Source organism: Primulina huaijiensis, chromosome 5, assembly GCF_012295235.1.
Source record: "Primulina huaijiensis isolate GDHJ02 chromosome 5, ASM1229523v2, whole genome shotgun sequence".
NCBI classification, from domain to species: Eukaryota; Viridiplantae; Streptophyta; class Magnoliopsida; order Lamiales; family Gesneriaceae; genus Primulina; species Primulina huaijiensis.
Genome location: NC_133310.1, coordinates 10,862,333 through 10,890,311, shown reverse-complemented (window position 1 = coordinate 10,890,311; position 27,979 = coordinate 10,862,333).

Here is a 27,979-nt window from a genome sequence, read left to right as displayed (position 1 = left end):
TGGGTACAATTCCCTTAGTTGGATCTACTAAGGACCACACTTGATTTGAATACATGGAGTCCATCTTCGGATTGCATGACTTCAAGCCATTTAGATGAATCGACATCAACAATGATTCCTTGAAATTTCTTGGATCACATCCAAGAATGGGCTCACCTTGCCCCTCTTCAAGAAGCAGGCTCAACCTATTAGGCCGCCTTGAGATCTTCTCTGATGTCCTAGGAACTTGTGTTTCTTTGATTGGCTGTTGGGGTTTGGGTTCTACTAGTTGTCTAACGAGATATTCTCGAATCTCATCGAGTTCTATCATCCCTCCTTTTCTATCTAATAGAAACTCTTTCTCCAAGAAGGTGTCATTCCTTGAAACAAAAACATTAGTTTCACTAGGATAATAGAAGTAATATCTAACAGAGTTCTTTGGATATCTCACAAAGAAGCACAAATTGGCTCTACTATCCAATTTGTCTCCCACTGTCTAATTCACGTAAGCAAGGCATCCCTATATTCTTAGGTAAGAATATTTGGGCGGCTTTACCGTCCATATCTCATATGGAGTTTTATCCACTGTCTTTGTATGGACTTGATTCAAAAACCTTGCCGCTGTTTCAAGCGCATATCCCCAAAGGGATGGCGGCAACTCAGTGAATCTTATCATAGATTGGACCATGTCCATCAATGTCCGATTATGACGTTTCGACACACCATTCAACTGGGGTGTGGCAGACGGAGTCAACTGTGAGAGAATCTCATTCTCTTTAAGTTATTCTTGAAACTCAGTACTCAAGTATTCTCCACTTCGATCAGATCGTAGTGTTTTAATACTCTTTCCTAATTGTTTCTCTACTTCTGCTCTGAATTCTTTGAACTTTTCAAAGGCTTCAGACTTGTATTTCATTAAATATATATACCCAAACCTCGAATGGTCATCGGTAAAAGTAATGAAGTAGGAATGACCAAATCTCGTGCTAACACTTAGTAGGCCACACACATCTGTATGGATCAAATCCAACAAGTCATTTGCACGTTCCACTTTCACTAATAAATGGGGTCTTGGTTATTTTTCCTTTCAAACAGGACTCACATGTCTCTAGAGAGTTTAATGTCTGACGAGTCAAACATACCATCTCCCACTAGCTTTTGCATCCTTCTTTGCGAAATATGTCCTAGCCTAACGTACCACAAATGTTCTTGGTTTAGACTATCTTTTTTTCTTTTTGGTGTTATTGAAATCGTGTTTAATTGGACATTCACTTATCATTGCCAAAACATTTATGTCCCAGATAATTTCTTATGTACAGGCTTCTTGCAGTGAAACATACATGTTATGTCCATGCTTCTTGCAGTGAAACATACATGTTCTAAATTATCAGGACTTTTGGGCCCTTTAAGTGTCTTTTGGAGCTTGCTTCTTATTGGGTTTGTTTTCGTGTAAGGGGCAGAATATTTCTTTCCTTTACCTTGTGGGCCATTTTTCGTCCCTGACGAGAGGCCCACTAGAAAACAACATTTCTCTGCTTTATTGTGGTCTCATAAGTCATAAGCATATTGACTATCTCTTCAAGCTATCATTTATCTTATTCAAATTGTAGTTTTACCATAAACCCTTCAAATGAGGAAGAGAATGACAACAAATTTATTTCATGAAGTAACTCGTCAGAAATCACCTATTCTAGGCCCACCACCTTCTCAATAAGCCCAATCATATGTACACCATGCTCATGGCCTAGAGCCCCATCTTGTATGTGTGTATTCATGAGCTCCTTGAAAGTTGTGCGCATCATTATAATAGTTTCATGCACAATGCAACTCCTGCATGTGTATTCGAATGTCCACATTTCCTCAAACTGTCTCTATAATTCATTTGACATAGAAGCGAGCATATTACACTTTTGCTTTCATATTATGGTCCTACCATATTGCATGCTTTGTCAGTTCAGCAAGACTGACATTAGTGTGTATGTTATTTTCTCCGAATTCAGAAAAATTTTCTCAGCCAATCTTGAAAATTAGTGTTTGGTTAGCTTGTTTTAGTAACAGAAATGAATTACGTGATGAAATCATAAATATACTCACATGAAACAGAATAAAAGTGTAACATCCCAAAAATTCTAAGGTCTACGTAAACCACATGCATGCAAGTTATCAAATTTCTTAGGTATTTTAATTAATTATCTTTAATGCATTTAAAACTTGATTGTGACATGAATATGTGTTTTATTGCATGGTTTATTAAAGTTTCATGCATAAGAAATTTTAGTATTTTTTCATGCTCGAAGGAGGAACGGAGACCGAGGACAATTAAGGAAAAATGTTTTTATTAAATAATTATTTTAATTATTTAATATATGGTGTAATTAAGTAAGATTTTCAAAAATGGGCCTTGGTGGATTATTTTTACTCCCCGAGTCATATTTTCAATTTGTACGCAAAATTTAGGAGTCGGGGGACTTTTTGAGGTTTCGGACAATATTTTTAAAAACGTACATAAAAGAAATATTTTTCGAGAGTGTTTTTGGGCTTAATGGGATTATTTATTGAATAATGGGCACAAAATTCTACTTAACCTCATTATTTTTAATTAAGAGCACATTATTCTCTAATTATTCTATTTAATCTACAAACCTAAAACCCTAAACTTACACTAACACATCTCGGCCGCCCCCTCCCCATTAAGCAGCAGCCTCCCTCAAATTTTCAGCAGCTATCCTCCATAGTATCTCAAGGTTTTTCAAAGGAACTCTTTCCCGTCCCTCCGGTGCCCGTTCTACGCGTTTGTAGCAAGGTTTTCGAGCGTAAAATACGCAAAGGCACGCCCTATACATCCTTTTTCTCATCAATCACATAATGATATGCGTGTTTAATATTTTTTGCATGATAATACGTTGATCCATTGAATTACATTGTGTTACACGATTTTGACAAGAAAATATGCATAAACTTGGTCATGTGCTCACGTTTTCCTTTGTGCATGTAAAGGACTGCTAGGTCAAGGCTTGTAAGGGCTGTGCGCATTCAGATCGAGGGTGTCTAGGTGCTGGATTTGGATTTGAATCGAGCAATGGGAGATCTGATCGAATCCTAGGGTGTTTGGTGATGCTTAGTCGATCGGGTGAGGAAAGGAAGAGGGGCTCGGCTGCGTGGGTTGAACCAGGCCATAGTGTGGGTCTTGGTAGGTCCAAGCCATGGTCTAGGGAGGTCCATGTGTGGCTGGTTGTGAGCCGAGGGTAGAACAGGTAGGCGTGCTTCGAATAAGGGGCTCTAGTGGGTTGTTGATGAAGTAGTATTCACGTCCGCGTGTATGGGGGGGTTGTTGCCGTGGGTTGGTTGGTCCAAGATAGGGTCCACAGATTTGGTCTTTGTCTTTGGGTGGTCTAGTTCGGGGCTGGTCCGGCTAAGTTTGAACTAGGTTTGAATATTTGAGGGTTAGGTGCACGAGGGTTTGTTGGTGGCTAAGGGTAGAATTTTCCAGCAGCTACATGGCCCTTTCCTAGGGTCTTAGGTGGTTTGAAACAAGGGGTTTAAGGGCAGGTCATGTAGGTTCAAGTCATGGTTTAAGTTAGGAAAAGTTTGGTTGAGTTTCGGGTTGATTCGGGTTAAAACCGGGACACCGGTCCAAGTTTTAAAACGAATCGTATAAGTTATGAAACGGACTCGACTTTACGTCTAAGAAACTATTATAAATATTTTTTCAGGTGTTTTAAGGTGTTTTATTGGCTTCGGGTCGAAATTTTGAGGTCTAGGGGTTAAATGGTCAATTAGTGTTTCTAGGGGCAAATTGATCGTTTTGAACTCAGGTCGAGTTAGCAGTCCTGACAGCGCCCTGATCACAAATTAACATGTTTTAAATGTATATGTTATCATGAACATGGCTTTTTATGGGAATACAAAAAATACATTGCATGCTTGGTTTAAAGAAACTTTACTTATATGCAAGCAATTTTTATAAGTGATGAATACGATGACATGTTTTTGGAGGAAGAGAGTTAGTTGTGACTAATATGATGATACGATAATACGATGACATGTAAGGTCAAGGCTCAGTGGATGGGTAATATTGTCCCTAACGTCCCCATCACCGGGTACCGCTGTTATAAGTTGATGGATACATCGACTAATACCATGATACGAAAGTCAAAACTAATAAACGGAATTCAAATAAAGAAAATTGAACACGTATATGTTGATATGATGAGAAATGGACAGGTTTATGGTTTGAAATGTCATGTTTATGCTTACGCTTTTATTACTTTTCACTGCTGCATGGTATGTATTTGTACTTGTTATAACGGTTCAAGTGTGTTGAGTCTTTAGACCCACTAGGTGTGATTGGTGCAGGTGATCTTTCGGTTGAGGAGACTGGAGGCGTTGAAGACTGAGTAGGCTGAGCTGCGGGTGCACATGAAAATCCAAGGACCTTGCGTTATTTCGGCATAAAAAGCTTATGAGGCATGAGTTTAAGCAATATGGTTAAATTTTTTTGAATCTTGTTATATGTTGTTGATTTCATTTTAAGATTTAATTAACTGCAGTTATTTTTATTCAGAGGTTGAATGACCTTTTAAAACACATGTTTAACTTATTTAAATGTTGACGTGTGTTTGTATTTTCAATCGTACATTTAAAAAAAAATTTCAGTAGGATTTAAAATGAGTGGACGTTTCAGTTGGTATCAGAGCAAGGGTCCTGTATAGGGTTGTGCCACCGCCAGCTTCAGAAGCTCAGTCGTCAAGCCCAAAGTCTGGAAGTTTTCATGTTTTAAATGTTTTGAAAGTTTTAATGCTATCACTTGCATGTTTACATGATATACGTTTTATAGTACATGTTTATCTGTCTGTATGCATGTTACGACATAAAATAAGAAATTTGATGATTTTCATGCATACTAGCTTTTTGGCGGAATTGGACATGATTAAGAAGTTGGCTAATGGGCGTTGGAAAAGGATTGAAAATTATTTGACTATATTGAATTTTGGGTTAGTAGTACTGATGTTCTACTTTTTGGTCATCAGTTAATCATGAAGATTATGAATGCTTCTGGGGCATATAGTCTTTCCAAGAAAATATTGATGATTCGTTGTTAGTAGCTGAGTTAATTTTTTAGAATTTCATATAACGAATAAAAAATGTATAATTTGAGATTTTAAATTTTGATGGAAACGTAAGATTGGTTACGAGAATTGAGTTTGGGATTAATAGGCTTAAAATTTTTGAACTTTATGTTAAGAGAAACCAATAGAATGGAATTGAGAATGCCAAGAACTTATGGGTAATTGTGGAATTTTCGAAATTAAGGACCGCTTGGATAATTTTCGACGAAATTAGGAATTTATTTTGGGGACTGGTTTAGCAATAAGTGAGAATTGAATAGTTTAAGTGATAGGAATTTTCGATGATTGATAAGCACAAAAAATTATACATTAATTAAATGTTTTATAATATAAATTTTTAGTTTTTGTTTATTAAATGTTTAAATATTAAATGTTTTATAATAAATTGTATAAGATATAAGTTGTTTTGTAATTATAAGTTTTTACTATTTTTACAGATTCGATAAAACAAGAATAACTTTGGTGTTGCAAATGGGATTAAGATAATTTTTGGACCTATAGAAAGTTGAATTAATATCTACAATATTGGTAGCAAGCATGAGATAAAAATATTCTCACAATTGGATTTAAATTAAGCAACAAATAAAATTACCAAAGGAGTAACAGTTATAACATGCTAAAGCATTTTGACCATATCTCTCAAATTACTTGGTCAAATGGTAAAAAAAAAATACCACAATTCAAAAAAATCCATTATCTACATGTTTTGTTTTATGTGGAAAAACAAAATCAAATGAGAAGATTTTAAAAAATGATGTGTATGATGACGTTATTTTTGGAACACCAATGAAGATTTATGTGTACAAAATAATATTGTCTCCACAAATTTGGCTATAAATAGGGGTGCATTGTAGTGTATCGAGATATCCCTTATTCTATGAACAAACATTTGAGTTCATAATATTTATCTCTTTGTTTTTCTTTTATTTCTTCATTTAAATATAATTAGCATGTTAATTTCATATTCAAAGTTTTACAGTTTGAATAATGAGTTCCCAAAGTTGAGATGAAAAGGTGAAACTCTTAGTATGATAATTAGGTTATTAAAAGGTAATAATCTATGTTTTATATTATTTAATCATTATTTATTGTTTATTTTATATTTGTATAAGCATTATTATACCCTACTTATAAGTGGGGGTTTTGATTTATTGTTGCTATATGTTACACTAAATTTTTGGAACAATTTAAATGTTAGTTTGGTTTTACGAACCATTTAAAGTGGATACCTTGATTTATTATTTATGAATATATCATAATATTAATTTCTTGGTATCATTTAAATGTTAGTTTAGTTTTACCAACCATTTAAAATGGGAACCTTGATTTAGTGTTTACAAATATATATATAGCACAATAAATATTTGACAACATTTATAAACTTTTGTATATATTATATACTTATAAGATAATAATATATAACATAATTTAAATATAATTATTTAATATATTGGAACCATTTTATTATGTGGATTTCAATATTGTTCATTAATGTTAACTGTAACGTTCCGAAAATTTAAAGGTCCATGTAAACAACATGCATGCAAGTTATTAAATTTCTTTGGTATTTTATTAAATTGTTTTAAATCATTAAATGCATGTTTATTTCATGAATTTGTGTTTTAATTCATGGTTTATTAATGTTTCATGCATTATGACTTTTAAGTTGCATTTCGCGCTCGAACGAATAACGGAGATCGGAGATATTCAGGAAAAATATTTTTACTGAATAATTATTTTTAATTATTTAATATGAGGTGTTTTTAAGTATGATTTTTGAAAATGGGCCTGGGTTGGGTATATTTTCTCGTCGGGTCATATTTTTAACCGGTACGCAATTTTTATCGATTTAGAGGATTTTTTAAGGGCTGGGGCAATATTTTCAAAAACATACCTAAACGAAATATTTTTCGGGAGTGTTTTTGAGCTTGTTGGGTTTGATTTCGTGCTTAATGGGTCCAACACCTTTTTGTTATCCTTTAAACCTTATTTTTTGCTCATTAGTGCAATGTTTAATATTTAAATATACCCTAAACTAATCCTAACCCTAAACCTAATCATTTGGCCGCCCACCCCCTTTAGTTTCAGCAGGTTCTCACATGAATTTCAGCAGCTAGGTAGGCTCCTCAATTTCTTTCAAGAAAAAATGCTTCCCCGCTCCTCCGGTGCTAATCCCTCGCGTAGTTCTTCAAGTTTTTGATCACATAATCGCTAAGGCACGCCATGTACCTTCTTTTTCTCATCATTCATGCCGTATATATGCAGATATTTGTTTTGGATATGTATATTGTTTGGTCCTTGCATGATAAAATGTTTATGCATTCGGTTTGACAATAAATACGTATGGTTCGATTCATAACTCACGTTTTCAATGACTTTCATGTAAGGGGCTGCTAGGGCATCAATTTTAAGAGCTATACAAACTGTATAAGGTGGCATCACATGGATAGAGTTGAGGGATGGTGGAGTCATGGTGAGGGCAGATCGGTGTGAGAGCTTATTTCGACACTTGGGCTAGGTCGGGCAATGGGGAGCAACTCGTCTGTGGGGGTGATGATCCAAGCCACGATGTAGTCCCTAAGGGGGTTGACTCATGGTCTAAGAGGGTACAACCGCGACTGGTCATGAGCTAGGGGTTGGTCCTCGTGCGTGAACCGAGCGGGGCATGTGTGGTATTGTTTCGGGTAAGTCTGAAATTCGATCGGTTACCGTTCCCGGAAGCGCAACAGAAGTTTTAAAAAATCATTTAGAGTAGAAATAACCAAACACCCCTCACTTAGTGTGTAGCTAATACAAATAAAAAAAACACAAAACATACATAGAGTGTTCTTAGAGATTTACCTATCAATCACAAAGATTGATGATGGCTCCAACAATGTTGTTAAACAACTTAGCTCTTGAATAGTAGACAAATCTACAAGCTTCGCTTGAGCACTCTTTGCTCAAAATCAAGCCCACCACCAACAAGCTAGAACCACCTTACACTCCCACTAGAAAATGCAAGGCATTTTCATTGAGAAGTTTGCTTACAATTCAACAAATGAAGAAGCAAAATTTTTAAGAAAATGGAAGAGTAAAATTTCGGCCAAGGTGAGAGGGGATGGAAGAAGGCAAGCCTTTTCGTGGTTCTTGAAAAAGTTAAAGTGCATTCCAAAGGCATGCATGTCTTTAACTCAAAAAGTTGGTTTCCAACCTTTCACCTCCCCATGCATGCAATTTGGGTTTGTAACATTTACAAAGTCCATGGACTAATTTTTAGTATCTCAAACACATTTGAGATAAATAAAATCTTACTTGAATTTATTCAAGCTCACTAGTTGAATAATTATTTCCATTTGGGCTCCACAAGACCCATTGTTATTTAATTAATTCAACAATTGAATTAATTTAATTATTTGAACTCTACTAGGTCCATTAGTATTTCATTAATTCAACACTTCTATTAATTTAATTAAGTCCATAATAATGCTTATGAAATCACAATTTTCAAATACATTATTTATTTGACCAACTTTTAACTTAAGAACACTTTCACAAATTAAAAATTACATTCTCCTTATAGAAGTCGTACTTTTAATTTTTCTTGTGTTTATAAACTCCTTTATAAGCCGTTCAACACATTGAACTAATTTCATTCTCAACGAGATCTAGAAAGCTAGTACTTGTGTGGCCCTCAATGGTTCATTGATACAACTAGCAGTGGGTTCACATTTCAATGTGATTCAGGACTAAACATGTCCTTATATAAGCATACCTCAGTTGCTCCATTCTTACTTATCAAATTCTTGTTTAAAAGAATGTCAGAACTCAAGTCTGATAGTACTCAACCAATCATGTTAAACGCCTAGCAGCATCGCTTACATGATTCCCTAGGTATCGAATGATAGTGTCTGCAAGAACCATTCTATTACGGTTAGCGTACAGTACGGTCCCTTCATCTCATATATCCGACAGATTCGACAACTATTGGTATATCGAGAGTTGTAGAAGAATCGATACTATGAATCATGTCGTAGTTTGCATCGATGATATAATCTAGGAAACCTCTTTCAGAATTACCACCAACACTCTGATTAGAGATTTCAAACTACATACACATGAAATCACATAGGATATCCATACCCGAAGGCAAGCGGTGAATCCCCGACTGCAATGCATCAACTCCTATATTTTTTGACAAAACACCCAATCTTGCCACCTGATGACCCCATAAGAGTCGGTAAACAAGTCAAAGTGCAATGCTAGCATATAGAGTCTCAATGTTTTCCCGGGTCATAACTACTAAGGGTGTACAACCACAAACTAGGACGTTTCCACTCGAAAAGTGAGAATCACATGAAAAGTTCTTTATGGAGGGTTGTTCAGTGCACTCTACAAGGAGAACCTATATGGATGCTTGAACATCACAATGTCCAATACCAATGAAACATGGTACTCACATCGCAGATACTAGTCTCAAACTCGGGCGGCCTTTATCCTTCTTAACGGTGGCTGAATTGACTATGAACTGTTTAAAATATACAATATTCCAAATATGAGTTTCATGATACTCATCATATGAGCATATCATATTCCAACACTTGGCTCGACAGGCACCAGGAATGTCACAGCACTCCCACTGCCCTTCTTATACACACAGGGTTCCTCAGGATTCTTAGTAAAACAAAACTCTTTGATTGTACTTTCGAATCAGATGTTCCAACTCCCAGATGTCTTCTTTAGACCATAAATAGATCTCTGAAGTTTGCATACCATATGCTCACTTCCGATAGATGTAAACCCTTTAGATTGAGACATGTAAATCTTTTCCTTAATATCCCTATTAAGAAAGGCAGTCTTTATATTCATCTGTCATATCTCATAAGGCTTTAGGCCTATTAAGCATAGTTTAGGCCCATTAGTACTAGATTAGGAATTAATTAAAATACTAAAAATAGTATTAATTAATTAAGTTTGTGAATTTATTAGCCGGATTGCCATAAAAGTTCGTATGTTTTGTTGAAAAACCAACATCGATGAAAATTACGTCCCGACGTATAAAATGACCTAAAAACTCCTTATTTTCAAAAATATGAAAAAACATCGTTCATATTTTAAATAATCAAATCCAATTATTTAATAAAAATATTTTACGTTATTCAGCCCTCGGTCTCCGTTCTTCGATCGCAACTTGAATAACCCTTTAAAAATAACTTTTTATGCATCATGACAATTAAATCATGTTTAACATCTAATCATGCATGTCACATAATAAATTAAGCAATTAAATCAATTAATTACTTATTTTTCATATTTCCTAGATTTGCATGTCGTTGTGTTACGTCGTCTTAATTTGGGACCTTACAATTCCTCGTCCCCTAAAATAAAATTCTGTCCTCGAAATTAGAACTCATCGAATAGTTCTGGATAGCGATTCTTCAAGTCTCTCTCGGTTTCCCAAGTGGCTTCTTCTTCCGAGTGATTCAGCCACTTGACCTTGACCATTGAAATGACTTTGTTTCGGAGTCTCCTTTCTTGCCTTGCTTAGATTTGGACAGGTCTTTCTTCATATGTCATATTTGGAGTCAATTGTAGAGGTTCATAGTTTAGTACATGTGACGGGTTTGACATGTACTTCCGCAGCATCGAAATATGGAACACATTGTGAACTCCTGATAGCATTGGTGGCAACGCCACTCTATAAGCTAGTGTCCCAGTCCTCTCTAAAATCTCGAATGGACCAATAAATCTTGGACTAAGCTTGCCTTTCTTGCCAAAGCGCATAACACCTTTCATATGTGCTATTTTCACAAATACATGATCTCGCACTGCAAACTCTAAGTCCCTTCGTCTTTTGTCCGCATAACTCTTTTGTAGGCTTTGTGCGGTCTTCATTCTATCACGAATTTTGACAACAAGCTTGGCAGTGTCTTCAATCACATCCGGACCAATATCTCTTCTTTCACCAACCTCGTCCCAATGAATAGGAGATCTACATTTTCTTCCATAAAGTGCCTCAAAAAGAGCCATCCCAATTGATGATTGATAGCTATTATTGTAGGTGAACTCCACTAGAGGTAATTTCAGTTCCCAACTGCCTTGGAAGTTGATAACACATGCTCGCAGTAGATCTTCTAGAATCTGTATAACTCTCTCAGACTGACCATCGGTTTGAGGATGAAACGTTGTACTAAATAATAACTTGGTCCCCATCGCTGCATGTAAGCTCTTCCAAAAAGATGACGTGAATCTCGGATCTTTGTCAGACACAATAGATACAGGAATTCCATGTAGACGTACTATCTCTCGAATATATAAGTCAGCGTAGTGAATCATGGTAAAATTCATCTTAATAGGTAGAAAATGCGCTGATTTCGTAATACCCATATAGCGTTGAATCCTTTAATAGTCTTTGGTAATCCCACAACAAAGTCCATAGTGATGTTTTCCCATTTCCACTCGGGGATGGGAAGTGGCTTAAGTTTTCTTGCTGGTCTTTGATGCTCTGCCTTAACTTGTTGACATGTCAAACACTCGGATACAAATCTCAGAATGTCTCTCTTCATACTTGGCCACCAATATAACAACTGCAAATCTTTGAACATTTTCGTGCCCCCCGGGTGAATGGAACAAGGTGTTTCATGAGCTTCCTTCATAATAAGATCTCTCAAAGAATCGTCATTAGGAACCCATAACCGATCACGATAACGAACTATACCATCCACCTCTGAATATAATTTCCGACCCTTGGCTTCATCTCTAGCTCTCCACTTTTGCAATCTCTAATCGGTAGACTGTCCATCACGAATTCTGTCTCTCAAAGTCGACTGTACTAATAATGTGGCAAGATTAGGGGCCTCGCCCCTACCATTGACTGTAAGCTTAAACCGTTGTATCTCGGACAGCAATGGTCTTTGACGTGATAATTGAGTAATGACTGTTGTTTTTCTACTCTGCCACAACATTAGCTTTCCTCGGATGATAGCTAATCTCACAGTCGTAGTCCTTTACTAACTCAAGCCATCTGCGTTGTCTCATATTCAGTTCCTTTTGGGTGAAGAAGTATATCAGACTTTTATGATCGGTGAATATTTTGCACTTCTCCCCATAAAGGTAGTGTCTCCAAATCTTCAATTCAAAAACTACTGCTGTAATCTCAAGATCATGAGTATGGTAGTTTTTCTTGTGAATTTTCATCTGTCTCGACGCATATACTATAACTCGGTCATTTTGCATCAGAACTGTGCCCAAACCAAGATTAGAAGCGTCTGTATATAGAACATACTCCCCTTGCCCTGATGGCATAGATAACACTGGTGCTGATATCAAGGCTTGCTTCAACTCGTCAAAACTGTCTTGACACTCCGATCCCCAAATAAACTTTTCATTATTCTTAGTCAAGGATGTCAATGGTACTACAATGGATGAGAATCCCTTGATGAATTTGCGATAATAGCCAGCTATTCCCAAGAAACTGCGAATCTCGGTAACACTCTTCGGTACTGGCCACTCTTTCACTGCCTCAACTTTGCTTGGATCAACTTCAACGCCATCACTAGAAATTATGTGGCCTAAGAAAGCTATTCTATCAAGCCAAAACTCGCACTTGCTGAATTTTGCATAAAGTTTTCTGTCTTGAAGTACTTGCAGTGCTGCCCTCAAATGACGACTATGCTCCTCTTTATCCCTCGAATAGATCAATATATCATCAATGAAGACTATAATAAACTGATCTAGATACGGCTGAAATACGCGATTCATGAGATCCATGAAGATCGCTGGCGCATTAGTCAGACCGAATGGCATGACCATCAACTCGTAGTGCCCATATCTAGTACGAAATGCCGTCTTGTGAACATCCGACTCTTTTACTTTCAACTGGTGGTACCCGGATCGAAGATCAATCTTAGAAAACATCGCTGCTCCTTGCAACTAATCAAATAAATATTCAATTATTGGCAGTGGATACTTATTTTTAATAGTGACCCTGTTGAGATCTCGATAATCGATGCATAGTCTGCATACTCCCATCTTTCTTCTTCACAAATAATACTGGTGCGCCCCATGGAGAATAACTAGGGCGAATGAAACTCTTGTCTAGCAATTCCTGGATTTGATCTTTTAATTCTTTCATTTCAGTGGGTGCTAGACGATAAGGTGCTTTCGATATAGGAACAGTGCCCGGCATCAGATCAATAGAGAATTCCACTTCACGATCGGGTGAAATGCCAGAAACGTCTTCGGAAAAGACACTGGGAAAATCTATGACAATATCAACATTTTCCAATTTCTGACTGGTAGGAGCATGAGCGGTAGTGACACACGCTAGAAAAGCTTAGCATCCGTGTTTAAGAAGCTTCCTCGCATGTAGACAAGAGAAAACATGCGGCATTTGCTTGTTTCTCGCCGCCTCAAAGACAAAAGATTTACCATTACGCGGTCGAATAGACACTGCTCTTTGATGAAAATCAATAGAAGCTCCATTCGCTGATAACCAATCCATCCCAAGTATGATATCAAATTCGGGCATATGAAGCACAATAAGATCTGCCCGAACCACATCTTTGCACAAACGAAGCTCCAGGTCTTTGACAATTCTAGATGTGAGCATTTGATCACCAGAAGGAATAGAAACTTTGAAACCCAAACCCATATATTGAGGAGTAATATTCAGTCTTTTGATGAAGGTTTCAGATATGAATTAATGTGTAGGTCCAGAATCTAGCAAAGTGTAGGTAGCTACTTCTTTAATGATAATTATCACTGCCGTGAAAAGTCTTTTAAATCTTTTCGTGATGAATCTTAAGGATTTACTATCATTAATTTCCCAAAGGCTAGGTGAAGATTTCGTATTGAACTTAAGCATTTCTCGAAAAATTTGCATTTTAAACCTTCAATTTTTCGAAATTTGCATTTTAGTTCCCAAATATTCGAATTATTACAATTGAACCCTTTATCTTTTTCGAAAATCTTGATTTTAACTCCTTAAATTTCGAAACATAGGTTTGTGGTCCTTAAGAATTCGGAAATTGAACTTAGGTTCCTCATATTTCGGTTAATTGCATTTTGGTCCCTTAATTTTCGAAAATTTTATTTTAGACCCTTAAATTTTCGAAAGTTGCATATTGACCCCTTTATTAAATTCGAAACCCCTAATACCCTTGATTGTGGTTTTCTCTTAATTTTTGACCATAAAGCTTGTTATTTGGAATTATTTCCTCCTTTGCATAAATTAAGGCACCAAATTAAATACCGTTCTAGTGTTTTCTAAATTCGTAACTTAAATCCAACTAGGGTAGAACATGCAACCTGAATTCCAATAGGTTAGATCTTGTTCCCATTTCAATTCTGATAACCATTTTAACAATTCATGCAAATAAAAGCAATACAAAAATGTTAAATGACTAGGTTACCTGTGATGAGCGTAGTGTCTGCCTCCTCTTCAGCTACCTCGTCATTCATAACGTATGCTCGTCCCATAGTAGGTGCATTCTTCTTTGGGCAGTCTGCTGCTTTGTGCCCTTCTTCCTTGCATATGAAACACCTAGAAGTACCCCACACACATGCTCCATAGTGTAGTCGATTGCACTTCTTGCATAGTTGTCCTTCTGCCGTCTTTGGTGCTGCAGGTGGTGGCTTTGACGGTGCTTGCTTCTTTACTTGACCTTGGGGCTTTTGTGGCCCTTTAGGTCTAGGAAGACCCGTATATGGCTTCTTATTTGGTTGATTGTTGTTCTGATGTTGCTGCCTCTTGCGCTGTAACTCAAACTCGATGTCTTTCAAGGATTGCTCAGACTGGAATGCATAAGTGACTGCAGTCCGTATGGTAAGTCGTAGACCATCCATGAAGTGTCTAAGCTTTTCTTCGGCATCCCTGGAAATAAGGGGTACAAAGTTACAACCCCTATCGAATTTCTTCACAAATTCGGCTACAGTAGCGTCTCCTTGACGGAGAGTCATAAATTCCCTCTTTAATCGGCTTCTAACATCAGCATTAAAATATTTCTCGTAGAATATAGTTTTGGATTGGGCCCAAGTAAGTGTGGCAAGGTTAACACCCTGCTCGGCTCCTTCCCACCATAAAGAAATGTCAACCCTAAATAGATAAGTAGTACACCTCACACGGTCAGCATCCTCCATATCCAGTTAGCGAAAGTGTACCTCGAGTGAACGAATCAAATCCTCCGCAGAAAAAGGATGGGTAGTGCCAAAAAATTCCTTCGGCGCTAGCCTCCGGAACTGGTCATATATATCATGTTGTGGCCTCAGTGCCTGCTGCATATGCTTTAACTGCTGCTGCAACTGCTGTTTTTGTAACTGTTGCTTTAATAACTGTTGCTCAAAGAGACGAAGAGTTCAGTTAGGCAGTGGATAAGTCATAAGCTTTGTAGGATTTGTACAAGGTGTTGTATAAATCTAAGTATTCTAGTGTATCATACCCGTGGAGGTAGAAGCGGTGGCGTAGGAGTAGTTGAAGTCTTCGAACATCCATAAACATATCCTGTGTCTTTTAACTTTTTAACTGCTTGTTTTGTTCTTAACTGATTTGATCAGTTCAGTTCTGTCCATAACTGAACTGATATAAGCTCTAACTGATTTTCTCGTAAATTCAGTTCTTCAGTTGCACAGTATATAAAATCTATCAGTTTTTGTTAAAGAAGGATTATTTCAAATATTTTCCGCTTGGTTTAATACCAAACTTGATCTAATTCATCGGTGTATACATTCTTAGAACACGAGCTATTGCAGCTCATTGACTTATTGTGTTGAAATCACTCCTAAGGTGCCGAGCACATGATCCGTCAATTGGTATCAGAGCTAGTTGTTCTAAGAAAGACATTTGAAAATTGATATCTTAAAATGTATTTTAAGATGGTAATTAAAATGGTTTTTAAATCCTTTTTAAAAATTTTATATATCATGCGTATATTGGAGAAGAGTGGATTGGCTCTGCAAGTAACATCGTAGCCACTGCACTCGACTCCGTAATGTTGCTGTTTGAGTAGCTTGCAGGGTTTTGAGTTCAACTGACAGAAGAACAGCAAAACTGATCTGTGGACAAGATCTCAGTTGCCAACCTACCAGTTCAACTGATCAGCAGATTAAGCCCAACTGACAGCTGAAATGTTGGATGATTAGGAGCTTAATCATCAGCAGTATGCTGCCGCTTAACTGCCATATCAGATCAGAAAAGATGATCAATGCGCTTCAGCAATCAGTTGAATCCAGTTTGCATCAGCTAGACCAGTTAGCCAACACAGAAGTCAAGCTCATAGCAGCTAGCTGTTCATCTGGCAAAGAAATTCAAGACTATGCAGTGTATCAAGCATTCAAGGCGACTAGTAAAATGGTACATTTAGTTCTACTATATGTAAACTGATTGATAAATAATGTTGTTTAAAATTCAGCAAAGTGTAGTAGCATTTTTCCCTTACATAACTGATGCGCTTAATTATAATACAAGGGAGTTTATTTGATTAAATAAACATCGTGTTATCCAGTTAGTTTAAATATAATTGAACTGATATTTCCAGTTTTTGTGTAAATTTAACCTCTTGAATGATAATTGCTGCTGAAAATATTTTAAAATCGCGTTAATGATTATATTTTTAAGGGGGAGCTTTTAATTCAGTTTTTGAGGGGGGATTTTCTTTTCCCTCGAATTGAAAAATGTTTTAAAAATGTTTTTAACCCGTTTATTAAATTCAGTTTTTGAGGGGGAGTTTTTCTTTTTAAACTTATTTTAAATATGTCATCTCTCAAACTGAAATTTCTTTTATTTGTTTTAAGTTTTTATCTCTTTAACTGTTCAAGTTTTGTGAGCATCAAAAAAAAGGAGATTGTTGGAACTATTGAAGTTCGCAATCTTTGCTTAATTTTGATGTTAACAAAACTTGTTATTTTTTTCTAATAACCTACCATAGTGCGCAAATAGCTGAAACTGAAATGATCAGTTTACGAGCCATAACTGAAGCTATCGGAGATGCTAAATGAGAGAACCAACTGATCGAACGAACTGAATCGGTTCAACTGATTCATCGCAACCAGCTCAACTGAATTTCCAACTGATGGTAAGTTCAGCAGAAGATCTTCAGAAGCCCGGCCAGCTGATGAAGAGTTCAACTGATGAAAAGCCCAACTAACCAGGTAAATGAATCATTGAAATCAGTTCAGCTGATGAGTCAATTGATTTCACTAGATCAATTCAAAGACCAGTTGCTGATCAGTTTGAAGAACCAGTTCAGAACATCAGTTAGGAGCAATCAGTTGCAAATCACGACAAGCTTACTTAATGGATCAGCTGTGCGCAAAGGTACAAAAGCAATTGTACTATCACAGTACAATCATGAACGTTGCATCAGAAGCTTAAAGCCAAAAGTTTCGGAATGGATTCAAAAGAACAAATTCAAAATGCAACGGATACAATAAATGAGTCTCACTGTACGATCAAGCTTCGCGCCTATAAATAGAATATCAATGAAGACTCAGCAATAACCATATATACACAGTGTGGCTAAAAGAGAGAATACAAAAAAGAAGAAGGGCACGCATATCGCGTATCAGCTTACAAGAAGCATTACGCCCAGTTGTAAGGGAACACTTCAAAGTTATATCAGCTTAGATTAGAAGCTTATTTCCCTCAGTGTGTGAGAGCACTTTCGGGTAGTGTTCATTGTTCAGTTATCACACATACACGCACACACCACCACCACCCAAACTACAGTCTTGCCCAAAGACATTAAACTTGGGTATGTAGTCTTTGACACATAGACGTTAAAAAAGTGTTGGCTGGAAGGTGTTGCCTTCAGTCTAGACTAGGAGTTCAGTTAGGCAGTGGGTAAGTCCTAAGCTGTGTAGGATTTGTACAAGGTGTTGTATAAATCTAAGTCTTCTAGTGTATTCTATCCGTGCAGGTAGAAGGGGTGACGTAGGAGAAGTTGAAGTCTCCGAACATCCATAAACATATCCTGTGTCTTTTAACTGTTTAACTGCATGTTTTGTTCTTAACTGATTTGATCAGTTTAGCTGATATCAGTTTAGTTCTGTCCATAACTTAACGGATATAAGCTCTAACTGATTTTCTCGTAAATTCAGTTCTTTAGTTGCACAGTATATAAAATCTATCAGTTTTTCTTAACGAAGGATTATTTCAAGTATTTTCCGCTTGTTTTAATACCAAACTTGATCTAATTCATCGGTGTATACATTTTTAGAACACGAGCTATTGCAGCTCATTGATTTATTGTGTTGAAAGCACTCTTAAGGTTCCGAGCACACGATCCGTCAACTTGGTTGAATTAGAAGTCGTAGGAATTGATTTGGTGTTAAATGTCATGTTCACGGATTGGGTTGCGTCGTTCGTGATGCGTAGTTGTTTTGGGGTGTTTGTTGGATTTTTATTAAGTGCCATAGCATCCTAGGATGGGTATCGGGGCATTGGTTCATGGTCCGTACGATCGAGTTAGGAAGAATAAGCCTTAGCTGTAGTGATTTCTCGTTAATTCGCGTTTCCAGCACCTACAGGGACCCGTAGCCGGACCCTGGCACGGGTCCGAGGACCTCTCCACCCCGAGTAATTTAGAATGTCATAAGCTATTTATTTACTTCGGTGGTGAGCACAAGTACCTACGTCTAAGCTATGTAAGATAAGTTTTTGAACTCATGTTAGTATGTACAGCAGTGGCCCCAAGCGAGATCCAACGAATCCCTGAACGCCAAGTAAGTATGTTCGACATGCAAAAGAAAATATTTTAAGTTTTTGAGGTATGCTAAATGTCTTGTGACCAAATTATGAATGGGTTTGGAAGTCGATGAACGTGTCCGAGGACCTCTCCACCCCGGTAAAGCATGAACCGGTTTAGATCAGGATTTGAAAGCGTTAAAGCATGACCAGGGACCAAACCACCCTTTAAAGCATGAACGGGGATCTCTTGTATGCGGTAATGGACTTTCCATGCTAGCCCATTACTGTGGTTTAGTCTGATCAGGAACTTTTATGTATGGGTCACTTGCTTTCAAATATATCTCTACGCAAAATGATGTTATGTATGCTCAAGTATGTATGATGCAAGTATGTTTAAGAAAAACTTTATGATGATGGCACGTCTACGTTTATGCTACTACGTTCAAGTTTCAAGTATGTTTATGCTATTACATTCAAGTTTCAAGTATGTACGCTCTATTTTAATGACGCATGTGGTTTTATTACGTATTACTTGTTATTTCCAGTTTATACATGTTGAGTTTTTAGACTCACTAGACTTGATCGATGCAGGTGAGGACGAGTATGACGAGACGAGGGGTGGGGATCCGTGAGCCGACTTGGACTGTGCGGGAGGCTAAACCCGAGAAACGCCAATGTTTTAAGATTTTATGCCTGACGATTTTAATACTCTGATTTTCATGAAAAGATTTATGATGTTTAAACGATTATTACTTTTGGCAAACTTGGTTGTAGTTGTTTTTATTGCAAATGTTTTTAGACGAGCCAGTTGTTTTAATGGCAATTTGAGAGTTTATTTGATATTTAAGAAATTTTTTATTTTTTCGCAAATTTTAAAATAGTTAAAAGTACGGTACGTTACAAAAAGTTTCCTCAAAGTCAACTCCTTGTCTTTGAGTATATCTTTTTGCTGCCAATCACGCCTTGAAGGTCAATACATTCCCATCCGCCTCAAGTTTCCTCTTGTAAACCTATTTACACCCTATGAGAACAGTTCCCTCAGGTGGATCCACAAGATTCCATACTTGGTTCGAATGCATGGAATTCATCTTCGATTCCATAGCTTCAAGCCACTTAGATGAATCGGCATCAGATAACGCTTCTTTGAAGGTCATTGGATCATATCCATTTTTAGGCTCATCATGGACCTCTTCAAGAAGAAGAACATACCTCATAGGTGGTCTCGAGACTCACTCGGATCTATTATGAGCTTGTATCTCCTCTCTTGGCTCTTCGGGTGTGGGTTCTAAAATTGTGGGTGTCTCTCAAACCTCTTCCAGTTCTATCATATCCTTTTTTCTATCCAATAGAAATTCCTTTTCCAAAAATCTTGCATTCCTAGAAACAAACACCTCTGTTTCTTGGGGAAGATAGAAATAATATCCAACTGAATTGCTTGGATATCCCACGAAGTAACATAAAATGAATCGACTATCCAATTTATCTCCCACTACCTACTTCACATAAGAAGGGTATCCCCATATTCTAAGATAAGAATATTTGGGAGGCTTACCATCCATATCTCATATAGTGTCTTATCAACTGCTTTTGAATGGACATTGTTCTGCAACAGTGTTGCTGTCTCAAGTGCATATCCCTAAAAGGATGGCTGCAACTCCGTGAACCCCATCATAGACCTAACCATGTCCATCAAAGTCCATTTACAATGCCCTGAAGCTCCATTCAACTATAGTGTAGCAGGCAGAGTCCACTGCGAGAAAATCCCATTCTCCCTAAGATACTCTTGGAACTCGGCACTCAAGTACTTACCACCTCGATCCAATCAAAGTAACTTGATGCTTCATCCCTACTGTTTCTCTGCTTCATTTTTGAATTCTTTAAACCTTTCAAAGGATTCAGATTTGTATTTCATCAAATACACTTACGCATACCACGAAAAATCATCGGTAAAGGTGATGAAGTAGGCATGTCCATTCTTAGTGGTGATGCTAAGTGGACCACACACATCGGTATGAATCAAATCCAATAATCCTTTGGCTCGCTCCACATGGCCCTTAAAGGGAATTGTGGTCATCTTTTCTTTTAGACATGATTCACTAGTTGGGAGAGAATTAATATCAGACATATCAAACATGCCTACTCCCACTAGCTTGTTTATATGACTTAGAAAAATATGTCCTAATCGAGCATGCCATATTTGTGCCAAATTTAGGGTATCTTGTTTTTGCTTGTTTGTTGTTGTTATTGTTTGGACATTGTTTAGTGGAATATCTTTCAATTTTAAGTTATAAAGATCCTTTTCAAGTTCACCCGTACCAATCAAACATTCATTCTTGTAAATGTTGCTAACACCTTTGCTAAATAAACATGAATATCAATCTTTATCAAGTATAGAAATAGAAACAATGTTTTTCACTAAATCAGGTACAAACAAAACATCTTTTAAAATTAACTTAAAATCATTGTTCAACAATAAGTAAACATCTCCAATAGCCTTGGCAGCAACTGTTTCCCCATTTCTCATCCTCAAGAAGGTCTCACCTTCCCTTAGTCTTTTACTTCTTCCCATCACCTGAAAATCATTATAGAGATGTGAGCCACAGCCGGTATCTATTACCCAAGAAGTAGAGTTAATTAAAATGTTTACTTAAATGTAGAACATACCATTTCCAGAACCTTTCTAGGCAATAAATTCTCTACAGTTATACCTTCAATGTCGAGGCTTCTTGCAGTGATGACAGATATTAGCAGTCTTGTCAGCCTTAAATTTCGTGGCTGCCACAGCGGGACTCGGAGTTTGCCTCTTCAAGGGCACATTCTTCTTGGGTCTTTGGAAAGAACGCTTCTTTCCCTTCCCATTTGGACCAGTATTCGTATCAGATTAAGAACCCACACAAAGAACCGACTTCTCTTTCTTGATAGAGGACTCAAACGTAACAAGCATATTTACCAACTCCTCAAGGGTAGGCTATAGCTTTTTCATGTTAAAATTCACCACAAAAGGATCAAATAAGCCAGGCAGTGGTCAACTCCGATGGCAACATGAGATCCATGCCAACGAGATTGTCCACAAGCCCAATCAACTTTAGGCCATGCTCATTGTAAGGTCCAGGAAATTAAATTTACGTAACCTGAATGCATGCAATCTAGGATATAATTTAAAGGATGTGTTTATTTATTTTTATGCATTTAAAGCATAATTATTGCATGATAGGGTTCATTTCACGATGATTTTAAAAGTTCATGCATTATGGTTTTAGGTTGCATTTCGCGCTCGATCGAGAAACGGAGATCGAAGAAATATCAGGAAAATTATTTTTATTTCATGGTTAATTTTTATTAATTATTTTAAGGTGTTTTAAGTGTATTTTTTTAAGAAATGGGTTTGTTGGGTATTTTTATCCGCCGGAGCATATTTTTAATCGGTACGTAAATTTTATCGAATCGAGGGACTTTTTTTAAGGCTCGGGCAATATTTTCAAAAACTTACCAAAACGAAATATTTTTCGGTAGTGTGTTTGGGCTTGTTGGGCCTATTTTTAAACTTAATGAGCTCAAAACCCTTTTAATACTCTTTAATTCAAAGTTAGGGCCTATTAGCATTTTTATTATCTATTTAATAATAACCTAAACACTCCCGAAACCTAAACCTAACTGAAACAGCCGCCCACCCTCCTTCTCCAGTAGCATTTCACGTAAATTTCAGCAGCAAGGGCAGCATTGACTCTTCTTTTAAGAAAACTTCTCCCCTCCTCCACGTTTCTCATCCCACGCGTGTACCTTCAAGCTTTTGGTCTTAAGATCGTTAAGGCACGCTTGCATTTTAATTTCCTCATCTTACACGTCATATATATGCTGAATTTAATGTATTTGTGTGAGTATTGCATGATCTACTCCATGCTTGCGTTTTTGCGAAAGTTTGACATGAAAATTTCGGTTCCTTTGCATGTTGCTCACATTTTTTTTGTACCATGCAAGGGGGCTGCTGAACCAGGGTCCTTAGAGGATGAAAATGATGTTGTTGAAAGTGTTTTTATGCTGGAGTCACGATTTTGTCCCTGGTAGTAGGAAGGGCCGATGGTTGTAACTTGTGGTTAGGGTTTTTGTGTTGGCTAGGGTAATGAGTGGAGAGGCTCGGTCAAGGGTGAGACCAACCAGGTCAGGGTATTTTCCAGCAAGGTCCAAACAAAGGCCTAGGAGAAGTCCTTCATGATGGTCTAGAGCTAGGTGGAATCGGGGGTAGTTAGAGTCGGCTTTTGTGGCATCTTCGGTGTGCTCGAGTGGCTGAACTTCACGGCTTGTGTGGGGCTATGACCGTGGATTCAGTAGGTCAAGAAGGGGTACTAGGGTGGTCCAGGAGAGATTAGTTGACGTCTGGTTTGAACGGTTTTGGTGTAGGGCAGTGAAAGTGTGATATGGTCACGGCTAGGGTTTGATTAGCTTGAACAGAATTTTTCCAGCAGCTTTCAGGATGTGGTCGAGGGGTTTAGTGGTCTGTTCTTGATGGTTGAAGGGCTGTTAAGTTGTTTAGAAGGTGTGGTAAAAAGTTGGGAGGAATTTTGTTAAGTTTCTGTTCGATTCGGGTTAAAACCGGGACCCAGTCCAAGTTTTAAAACAAATCTTTTACGTTTTGAAACAGGCTCGAGTTTACGTCTAAAATTCTTATAGATATGTTTTGGGATGTTTTAAAGAGTTTGGTAAACTTCGGTTTGAAATTTAGAAGTCAAGGGGTAAATGGTCATTTTGGGTTTCCAGGGGTGAGATTTTAGTCCTGGCAGCGCCCTGAGCACAAATTTATCATGCTTTTAAATGTTTATGCATCATGTGTATGATTTTTATGTAATTACAAAAAATACGGTTCATGCTTGGTTTCAAAGAAAATTTACATATATGCATGTTTTTATTAAGTGGTGAACATTATGACACGTTTTGAAGGATGAAATTTGGTTGTGACTAACACGATTATATGATATATTTTTAGCTGAGGCCAAGACTCAGTGGACGGGTAATGATGTCGTTGATGTCCCCTTCGCCAGGTCTTGCGATTATAGATGGATCCATCGAATATAGCTGATACGAAAGTAACAACTAATGAACTGAATTCAATTAAAATAAAATGTATATATATATGGTGATATGTTGAGACATGGTTCGACATGTTTATGTTCACGTTTTAAGTTCACGAAACGTATGTTGATTACGATACATTCACTGCTTTGTGCTACGTATATGTATTTGCAATTAACAGTGCAGGTGTGTTGAGTCTTTAGACTCACTAGACGTGTTTCATGCAGGTGAGCATGTTATCGAGGGGACTGAAGGTGCCGAACTATGAGTAGGCAGGCCTGGTGGGACGACACAACCCGAGGACCACATGCTTTGTCACGGCCCAGCCCACTTATGATATTGTCCGCTTTGGCTCGAGGCCTCATGGCTTTAAAACACGTCACAAGGGGTCGCCACATGCTCATTTAAATGCCCAGCATCTCTCCAGTTATTTAGCGATGTGGGATTTCGCCTAAGGGCCTTCTTACCCCCCTCCTTTTGGGACTCAGCGTCCTCGCTGAGGTTCGCCACACCATCCCAAATTCACGCGGAGTCGCTCTGATACCAAATGTTGTGTGGGGCCCTTAACTCCTAATATTTATTACAATACAATCTGATTTGAGTTAATTCATTTCTGCGGAAAACGAGTTTAAATTTTCTTTACAATGAGCCCAAAACATGTCAACTATAATTATAATACTCAAAATAGTATATAATATCGTCTCGTTTCAACATGCCACAATATAAAACAAGCCCACACGTAATCCAAAACAATTACAAACAAACAAACACATATCCTCGGGACATGCACCGGTATATAGATACATATACATATACTGGGAAAGACCACTAAACCTCATCTCAAACTATGAATCCCTCCATAAGTACCCTCTCCGGTCTCCTGATATCCTGAAGTACCTGTCATTGTACACACACAAAGCCAACAACAGCCCCATCTGGGTGAGCAAAGCTCAGTCTGAAAAAACCACAATATATACCACAAGTATCTAAACAATGATATATGATATGCAATGCATGTATATCGTGGAGGTATCAGGTCAAATGCCCAGCCACTGAGCACATGTCAGATTCAATCGAATCGCTATCAAATCAATGCTCGAGCTAGCACACTGGCCTCAATCAGGGATACTCATGTGATAACGTCGACGAAGCGTCATCAAATCCCAAATCTAAATCAATCATCGGGGCCACAAATGACTATGCTTTAAGGGTCATGTAATACCAAACATAGCATCGTGTTCACAAACCCCAGAATCAAATCAAATCATATCTGGGTATCCAAGGATCATAGCTTAATGTGCATGTCATGTATGCCACATAAACTCAACAAATAAGGCATATAGACATGTATTCTCAATCCAATCAACCAAACGTATATCATATAATACTGATACATGTCGTATGTTACCCGTTCATAACATACCTCAATTCTTCGTTTCCAATTGATGTAGCTTGAAGATTTCAGTATAGAAACTCTATCTACATCAATAACATATTTACTTCAATCAATAATATCATTCAAAATCAACAATATAAGTTTCAAATATCTTTTGAAACTTTGAAATTTCATATCAAATTGAAATCATAACATAATTCAATTCCGACTTCGAAACTTAGTTTCTTGTCGGTTATTCTGCCGCATATATAAGGGTTTTTTTTAAAAATAATTTAATTTTAAAATATTAATTCAAAAATAATTTTAAAAAAAGGTTGCAAAAGTACTGTAATCCGCTCATGGTAAGCGCGGACGGTGCTCCACGTGGCGCTACTCCATTCGGCGGATCCTTATCTCCTCGATTCCCCTTCTTCTTTCCCCCTCTTCTTCTTTCCTCCTCTTTTCTTTGCCGTCTCATTTTTGCATTTCTCAGTTTCTTCTTTCCTCACCGAAAATTTTTTGAGACGAAGTTGAGAAGATCACAACATAATTCAGAATGGCAGATAATCGAAATCCAGAAGATCCCAGTGTCCTCTATTTACAAGCAACACATATGTCAACAAAAGTTTTTTCCTTAATCGTTGATCGTATTGTCAAAGTGAAGAGGTCAGATAATTTGATTTGGAAGTTATATACTGATAATTACTTACACAGTCGTGTACTGGCATATTTAAATCATATGGGTTTTCATGGAGTTCTAGAATGTGGCTCACAAGTTTATGATAATCATTTGATTATTTCGCTTGTTGAACGTTGGCGACGCGAGACACACACGTTTCATTTTACATGTGCTGAAGCAACAGTCACGTTACAAGATGTTTCAATAATTTGGAGTCTAACAATTGATGGTGAAGCAGTAACTGGAGTAGATGTGTCACATAAAGTTGAGGAATGACAACACATATGTTTGGATATGTTAGGATTTTTGCCAGCATCAAAATATTTGAAAGGTGGTCATCTGTCTATGACTGGATTACACGATCATTGCATGTGTAACCTTGTTAATGATGATACTTCAGAAGTAGATGTTGTGAAATTTTCTATTTGTGTTGTGTTAATGATTATTGGAAGAATAATATTCCCTCACTATCAAGGAGGCTCTGCTAGACTAATATTTTTGCAACTGCTACGAGATGTTTATAACGTGAAGTCTTATAGTTGGGGTAGTGCAGTTTTAGCATTTCTATACCGTGAGTTGAGTAACGCGTCACGTATAGAGAAGACTACAAGGGCTTGACCTTTATATATACTGCAGGTATCATTAATGTGATGTAATTATTTAACACAATTTTTTTGTTAAATTTGTTGAACAATTTTAATTATTATAAGCAGATATGGGCATGGAGCAGGATTAAATGTGTTAACCCAGATCGAGATGGGTTAACATTAACACACAGCTGTTCCCGGATTATATTTGGACAAAGCACACATATATTTAGGAAGCAATTTAACGGAGCTCTCTCATGTACCATAAGCAATTTCCATAGCACGTTTCAAACTTCTCCATGCCTTCGTGTACGAGATTTGATATCCATATTTATCTTTCACATTTTCGATGATATACTTAATCTCGTACGAAGGATCACGACGAACAACTCCCAGTAGCGTATGTGCCACCATATCACTGTTCAAATTTTTATGGTCTATATCAACAGAGGTAGATATACATGTGTGAGGCCCGTCATATTTTGTTATTTTCTAATAACCAGTCTTGGCCTTCAAAGAAGCGCAAAGTCCCCATCGACAAATGACCGTAGAAGAATTATTTTTACAACGTAACTTCCACAAACTGCGTGTGCTATCCACGACACGGTACTCAAGCCTGACAACTCTTACTGAATAATCCTTCACAGATGCAATAAGATCATTCTTATCTTTAAATAACATATTAACGCATAATTAACCTCTATCCGGATTGTAATAGCTTGATGGCACTCCACAAGGAACATCGACAGAATCAGGAGGCTCTTCCCCAAAAAATTTATGGAAAAATGATGGCATTTCAGAAGTGTTTGATAGAAATGGTACAGTCTGCCTCTGTAATGTGTTGCGTGGTGGTTGTCGAGATGATGTCCCCTCATTTGGATTTGTAAAAGTATTCAGTTCATCATCAACATTCACTTCTTCGTCTTCAGACTCGCCATGAATGAATACTTTGTTGACATTTTCAGAGAAAAATTCGCTGGATCGATTGCTAACATTTTATGCACAACTTCAACTAACTCCATCAAATTAATAGATCGTAATACTCGTATTGGTCTAACAAATGGAATGCTATATTCAACCGATCCATTATCGCTAACTACATGACCACCAAAATATAAGAATATGTCGATGTTAGACATTTTGCCAATGAAAATTGGGAGAAAATATATGAGAAAATTGATAACTCATTCGTTCAATTTTTCATCAGTTATATAGGAGAATTTGTGAATACTACATATTTGAATTATTGAAGTTCACGTGAATTTTCAGATCACGTGAAATTTCAGATGATCAGCTTTCACGTGAAATGGTCAGGCAACGTAACAAAGCGAAATAAATGAACGGCTAACAGAAATAAAAAAATTTTAAAAAAAATATTAATATATTATACAGAGTCCGTGCTTACGAAGCACAGACTTTGTACACATGGACCAGCGTCCGCGCTTCGTAAGCGTGGACGCTTGTCCACGTAGAGCACCGTCCACGCTTTCCAAGCGCGGA